Genomic DNA, 7,135 nt, shown 5'->3' on the forward strand with positions numbered 1-7,135 from the left:
AAAGATGGCGACGACTGTTGCAGGCATCATCTATAGACACAACAATGTTTGACTGAAGAGGAAACCTCTCTAGTTTAGGTAATAGCTCAAGCTCTAACTGCAGAGGATGTTGTGAAGGCATCTGATTTTTTTTTTTTAGCTCTCTAAAATGGGATTGGTGTCCACCAGAATAGAAGAAGGAGGTGAGAAAGGGAAGTCTAAGCTGATGACACCATCAGTTTAGTAGGCTCCTACTATCCCAGCTGGTTCTGGTCCAGGAATGTTGTCACCAGTGGGCATGGGATGCAGCTTTTACCTGTTAACCATCTGGCTCACTGAGTTGTCCTTTCTGTGCTACAACTCCCTAGTAGTCCCCGGTGAGGTGTCTTTCATTTTAGGGTTCATTTTGATCTCTATGAAGAGTTCCTAATATGTTCTTCTATTTGCAGAAGATTTTCCTTTTTTTGTATCCAGTGGCAACAATTTAAAATAAAGTAAGCTCTGTGGTCTGTCTTTTAGTACTTGTTTGTTTAATCCTGTACTCAGTGTCCATTATACATAAGGCACTGCATCAGCCACTGGGGTTACAAGATGAATCAGACAAATGCCTACTCACAGGGACTCGCAGGCCTGGGGTTTGGGTGTGCTGGATTTTTCTGGTCCCATTGCTCTGTGACTCTAAAATATTTTATCTTTTATGCTCCAGATAAGGTCTGATAGTCCTCAGACAGTACTCCAGCAAGCTACCACTAGTCAATTAGAACTAGTTCATCAGATGAAAATGTTTGCAATTCTTGTCCAATTTCTTTATTTTTCAATTGGAGAAACTGAGGTTCTTGCTCAACAAGTTTAGTTTTTTCTGAATCTTCAGCAATGTATAAGGTGGGGACTGGAAATGGCCATAGTACTCTGCATTAGTTGGGCTTTGGAGGTTCGGTGAGAGAGGCATTATATGTCCTGCCTTGACCTGGCTCACAGAATAACAATGTACACAACAGGTGTGAGGCATCCTGAAATAGCATGTATTCTGAAGTGACATCCAAAATATCTCATGTTTTCTGCCTTGTACAGCAGCCCAATCCTGAAATTTGATGTCTTTTCCCCAGACCAGAGTCTCAGCTGAGTTTGGACTTGGGATAGAAGAGTTGGTGATGTTGGTCAGAAAGGAACTTCCTCTCCTTGCTGCTTCTCTAGAGGAAGAGCACCTTCTCTGACCTCAGTGCTCAAAACAGAATATAAAACGATTCCATGAAGATAGATCTCTTGTGCATCTTAGAACAGAAACTTCTGGGCATTGAAGGATCTACTCTGGTTTAACTTTGCTTCAGCAGAAAGAGAAAATTAAAGAAGTAGCTTGAAGTCATGGGTTGTTGAATGTCAGTGGATATGTAATAAACAATAGTAAAACATGTTCAACCAAGGGTGAGTAATACAGGGAACTTATGTACACAGATCACATTAGAAAAATAATTTGTTACTTAGGTTGGATTTGGGTCATCTGTTCTATTTTTCTTGAATTTAAAATCACTTTCCTAGTGGAATATGTATTTTGAACTTGTTTGGGAAGAAGAGGGCATTTTATTTATTTATAATTTAGTGCTATTTGGCTAAAGGTGAGACTGATGAAATCAACTCTAAAATGCCCTTTGGTTCAGTTATTTTTATCTCACCCACATGAGATGACTTTTTCATGTAAGATATAACTGAAATAACATTTAAATTGATAATCTAATGCCTGCTGTCAGAGACTGGCAGTTCTGACCAGGCTTGTGATTTGTGAGGGAAGCTGACTCAAATGACCTAGACAGGGCCAATAAGATTTTCCCACGCAGTCGACTCGCTATCACTTTACTGCCCCAACTTCTCCCACTAGTGAAGCTAAAGTTTCAATTTCTCCACAGTCTGACTTTCACTGAAATTCATGTCCAGAGATATTTGTTATGGTGCTATTTATAATTCAAAATAATTTGGAAATGACCTCAATATGCATTAATTAGAGATGGGTCGATAAATTATGGTTTAATTATACAATAGAAAATTATGCAGCTATTAAAAATATTATTATAGAAGGATATTTACTGACATGGGAAAATATCTATGCTATGATATTAAGCAAAAAAATATTAAGTGAACTATAATGGCATGAATTCAATTTATTGAATTACATAAACATAATCATATGTGCATATAATATACATAAAATGCATATTTATGTAGAGATTTACTCAACAAGCATGGACGAATGCCTTTTATATGCCAGACAAATGCTCGAGGTTGAAGATATAGAACTAAAACAAGATTAATACAAACCCTGGCTTCATGGAGTTTCTAGTTTAGCATGCATAGGAAAAGACTTGGTGGCAATTACATCAATTATTCATAGTAGGATTGTCTTGGTTACTTAAAATTTCTTTATGTGTATACCTTCTAGATTTCCTACTAAAAGTAAATACCTTTTATAGATAGAAAAAGACAACAAATGTTATTTTTAAAAATGAGCAGAGCTGTAAACCTGCCCCCTAGCATAAGACTCTGTCCTTGAAACTAGACTGTTCTACAAACTGAAAGAGCTTTGGCCTGAGGTCCAGGAGATTGTCTCTAACTAGCTATCTGACCATGGACAGGTGATTGTCTTCTCTAGGTCTCAGATTCTTTTCCTGTATGATGATGATCTGGCTTGGGTAATGTCTAAAGTCTTTCAAGCTGTCATGCTCAGGGAATGGAACAGTATTTGCAGGGACTTTAGATGGGAGAAGAATTTCCATAGAAGCAAATCTACAGGTCACTATAACACCTGCTCTTCTAATTGTCCTAATTCACAATTTGGTTTTGGCTTCTTATCTTACATACAAGTGTTATTTACAAATCATTTTTTTTTTTTTTTGAGCATTCTAGATGCTTCTCCTCCATCCTTTGCCTTTTTTCTACCTGGGAGAAACTAGGGAGAAAATGGTACTATAATCTCCCTGTCAACTTCCCTGTGTGCCTTAAAGCAATCAATTTTTCATCAGTTATTGACCATTCTGCTTAGTCCTATGATAGATATAACAGGATACAAAGTGAGAGTCAGACATGGTTTTGACCCAAATGGCTTGAAACATTGATGGAGAGAGGCAAGGAAAGCTTATGAAACAATCTGAGAATGCCATAGCAACGTAGCCTAGGCTGGTTTGTGTTGTTCCAACAAAATATGTTACAGGTGTTTATACAAGGGAGACAACAGCATGGGTGAGACTAATGAGGAGAAGGCTTCTGGAGTAGGAAGGTGTAATCTAAGTCTTATAGGATGGGCATGATTTAAATAGGTACAAGGAGAAGGGATAACATTTCTAGCAGGAGGACCACAATGAACAGGGAAGAAAAGGCCACTGATTTTAGAGTTGTTAGATTTTGCAAATAAAAATACAGGATGCCCAGGATTTGAATTTCAGATAAACAATGAGTAAGTTTTTAATGTAAGAATGTCTCATATTTGGCACATATAATATTTGACACAAATTTACGCTAAAAATTATTTATTGTTTATCTGAAATCCAAATGTACCAGGGTGTTCTGCATGTTAGCTGGCAACTCCAAGTGATGTTTGCTCATGTGAGTATGTACCAATGGCAAAGAAACTCCTCTGTTCCAAGAAGATGATTCAAATTTTTATCCCCCTATCTTGGACATTTTTAGAGGCTTGTACTGACTCTAGTATTGAGTTTCTATTGGGCTGGTCATCTTGAGTGAGTAATTCATGGACTCTGTACCTTATTGTACCACTTGTAAGATGAAGATTTTTGTGTTGATGTCTGTGTGTTCTCAGGTATATAGGATGAGAAAATTTGATATTAGGTAAGAAAGGGAATCAGACCACTCCTGTCATTCCTCATATAAGAAAAACTGACCCCTCTCTTTTTAATTTCCAGCACATGGGATTCACAGCTACTTACTAATATTTCATTTTCTTTTCCTTTGTCTGGGTACAGCTGGAGTCAATCATTTCACTTGTCTTCTCGGCACTGTCTTTGCATTCTTACATGTACGATGCGATTGCTTTTCTGTTACATCGACGTCCTGCCCTTCTCGCATTCTTCCCCAAATGCAATGGACCCTAAAACTCCTCTTGAATGGTTGCTGGAGGGGAACAGAAAATATTAAATCTTCAATTCTGTTTCCCTTGCCCCCACAAAAAAATACTACCACCATAAAACTCAGAACAAGGGAAAGTAGCAAAGGTAGACATCTATCTGCTCCTTCTTAACAGGATAGAACCAGCTAGATTTTCACATGTATAGATTACCCATTTTCCAAATGTGAGAGTCACTTTCCTTACCACTTAAAAATTCAGGTATAGACGATGCCTTTTTCCTGTTCTCTGCAGCAGCTGTGTGGTGTTGGCATTTTTACATAATAATGATGATTGATTTAGAAATATGTTCTTTCTTATCAATTAAGTGCTCATTTATATGAAGTAAATTCCCTTTGTTCAAGAAGACTGGAACTTCAAAAGTGGTCATTTACTTCTATTAGTTTTTCACCCACTCGAAACTCTTGAGCTCTGCTGCAAGTAATTCTCTTGGGCCTAGGTGACTTGTGTGGCCTAGCGGGACCACCAAATCCACTGAGGTAGCCAAAGAACAGACCCAACAGAATGGCCACTTGGGTGTTATTTGTTCAAAATTGGCAAGCAAGCAAGTCAAGTCATACAAGCAAGTCATTTGTATGTTACCTGCTTCTGGGTCAGGCTTACTTTAGAGTAGATCAGATGACCCCATCCTAATAGGAATTAGGATGTAAGTATGGATTACAAGCTCTTAAAAGAGGACTCATGAGGTGCTAACTTGCTTAATTCTGTACCTATTTTCAGAGGGGCTTTAGGGCTAATGTGGGAGTTCAGTTTGACCCCAGGAATGAGTGTATTCTTCCCACTTTGCTCTAATACAGGCTTGTGTTTGGTATGAAAAGCAGCTTCCCATACAATGAGGCGTTACTCCATGGGGCATCTGTGTGTTAACTCCAGAGAAGGACATTAGAGTCAACCTGTGGAATCTAACTGGGTCCTTAGAAGACACATCACCTCCTTTTAAGATCCTTAGAAAAGCTCCACCTTCACAGACAGACTCACGCTCCACCTACCAAATGCCTGGATTCCACACACCCAGGTATGTAAGAGGGTTTTTGCATGAAGGAACATGGGCCTTCTGGCTTTTGAGTGACTTGGTAGGGTAGTGGGACCTAACTTTGTCTGTATTGAGGCCAAGTGGAAGAATTAAGGAACATAAACTCTGAAAGATTAGATTGGATGAGAACGAGGCGGCTGTTGTTGCCAGGACTCAAAGGGCATTGCAAAAGTCATTGGACTCACTTCTGTTTTATTTAGAGATTTCCCTAAGTCTTAGTCAGCTTGGGCTGCTATAGAAAAATACCACAGACCGGGTATACTAAATACTGTAATCAGACATTTATTTCTTGAAGTTCTGGAGGCTGGGAAGTCCAAGATCAGGGTGCCACCATGGTTGGGTTCTTGGTAAGGGCCTTCTTTCTGGCTTACAGACGGCCACTTTCTTGCTGTGTCCTCAAATGTGTGAGAGAGAGAGAAAGGGAGAGAGAGAGAAAGAGAGAGAAAGAAGTTTCTATGGTGTCTCTTCTAATAAGGACACTAACCTCATCATGAGGACCCCACTCTCATGACCTCATCTACACTTAATCACCTCCCACCTCCTAATGCCATCACATTGGGATCGAGACTTCAACCTATGAATTTTTGGAGGACACAAACTTTTAGTCCTTAACACCACTTTTCTGATGTGAACACTATTGCAGCTGTCTATTTCCTGGTGACGAGTACATGGGGTGCTCCATGAAATAGGGAAGAAGTTGTGTCCAGACTTGACAAGAGGATGGACAGCTGCTGTGCTTTTGAGGACTCAGCTGTGAGGAACGCTGGGGGCCTCAGAAGGACATCTCCTACTGCTCATCTAGAAGATCCCAAGCCTGGGAATATGCCTGACTTGTCAAATGTGACTCTATGTTACCTTCTCTCCTAGATCTCAATTAGACAGTTAGGACATTTCTAAAAAACGATGGAGTAAATTTTTAGTGTATCTCCCTCCCTCTTTCTTTTATATTTATTGAATTAAATTTAGGTTGACCGAATGGATGCATTCACTCTTCCAAGAGCTTCCTTAATATTGACTTAAAATCCTGAATATGACTGAAACTGTCATAGTGTCACCGCTTTTCTATATTTCATAGTCTCCCTTTGTATTTGTCACTTCTGGGTGTTGCTGTTTTAGTCTAAGTCAAACATCCAAGGACAGGTACTCAGTCTGAAAACTCTCATTCTGAGTCTTCAGCATAGTTTAAGGCACGATTCTTCACTCAGTTAAAATAGTCACTGGTCTAAAAAGGTCCTCAGAGACATTCAGTCTGTTTCCTGTAAATTAAAGATGGATTTCTTAAGTCTGCAAAGAGGTGAAGAGACAAACCATTTAGAATCAGGCATCCTTACTCTTTCCGTAGCGCTGGTGAATCTCACTGAAGATGCCCCAGAAAATTCTCCAAGTGCAGAAGAAGTACTGTGGGCTCCGGGAGCTTGAAATTTTGAGAATAAATGGTTGGAATACTATCTGTGTTTCTCAATCGCTTTATGAAGAATACGCTTCAGATTTTACTTTTATGGAAAGGCAGCTGAGGACAAGAAATCAACCGAAGGATGGTAAATAAATTTTCTCCTGGAAGCTCCCCTGACACCTTGTTTTTGCCATTGCTGCTGTGGCCTCTGCCTTCACAGAGGCCTATCGCCTTTTGCATTGACTGACAGCTGTTCTTTGGCATATGAAATCCACTGGTGTCTCTGAGCAGGTGTGTTAGCAGCTGGGTAAGGTTCTTTTATCTCAAAAAAAGGAGGCAAGAGGGGAAAGGAATAATATTGCAGAGTCAGAGGCATGAGAGAATTCTCCGGTTCACTGAACTGGTAAAGGCAATAACATGGTATAGAGTCTATATAAAGATAGTATTACTCTTCTCAGATGTCAATGGAAGCATGAAGCCAGTAGAGGCTCTGCAAATGTGTGTGTGTGTGTGTGTGTGTGTGTGTGTGTGTGTGTGTGTGTGTGTTTCAGAAAGAGCAAATGGCAACAGCAAAGGATTCTCATATCAGGCCTGAGTGGAC

This window comes from Pteropus vampyrus, unplaced genomic scaffold, assembly GCF_000151845.1.
Source record: "Pteropus vampyrus isolate Shadow unplaced genomic scaffold, Pvam_2.0 Scaffold8, whole genome shotgun sequence".
Taxonomy (NCBI): domain Eukaryota; kingdom Metazoa; phylum Chordata; class Mammalia; order Chiroptera; family Pteropodidae; genus Pteropus; species Pteropus vampyrus.